This window comes from Arachis duranensis, chromosome 1 (genome assembly GCF_000817695.3).
Source record: "Arachis duranensis cultivar V14167 chromosome 1, aradu.V14167.gnm2.J7QH, whole genome shotgun sequence".
Classification (NCBI taxonomy): Eukaryota; Viridiplantae; Streptophyta; class Magnoliopsida; order Fabales; family Fabaceae; genus Arachis; species Arachis duranensis.
In genome coordinates, this window is record NC_029772.3 from 21,448,024 (window position 1) to 21,448,729 (window position 706).

Genomic DNA, 706 nt, shown 5'->3' on the forward strand with positions numbered 1-706 from the left:
ATCAAATAAACAATGCATGCAAGACACCAAACTTAGAAGTTTGTATACTACTGACACTAACAAATTGAGAATGCATATGAGAAACAACAAAACACACAAAACGAGAGAATTTAAAGATCAGAGCAAGTAAATCATCAAGAACAACTTGAAGATCAATGAAGACACATGATAAATGCAAGAAGAACAGAAACATGCAATTGACATCAAACTTAAAATGAGACACTAGACTCAAACAAGAAATATTTTTGGTTTTTATGATTTTGTAAATATATTTTTTTTTCGAAAATTAAGTGAAGAGGAAAAATAAAAATATCAAAATTCTTAATGAGAATTCCAGGAATCATGGAATGTTAGTCTAAAGCTTCAGTCCCACGGAGATTGTTGGTATGAAGCAAGCTATGGTCATCTTGTAAATCTCAGTCAGGCAGATTCAAATGGTTATGAATGATGAATAAAACATGAAGATAAAGATAGAGATACTTATGTAATTCATTGGTGAGAATTTTAGATAAGCGTATGGAGATGCTTTGTCCCTTCCGTCTCTCTGCTTTCCTACTGTCTTCATCCAATCCTTCTTACTCCTTTCCATGGCAAGCTGTATGTAGGGTTTCACCGTTGTCAGTGGCTACCTCCCATCCTCTCAGTGAAAATGGTCAACGCACCCTGTCACGGCACGGCTATTCAGCTGTCGGTTCTCGATCATGTC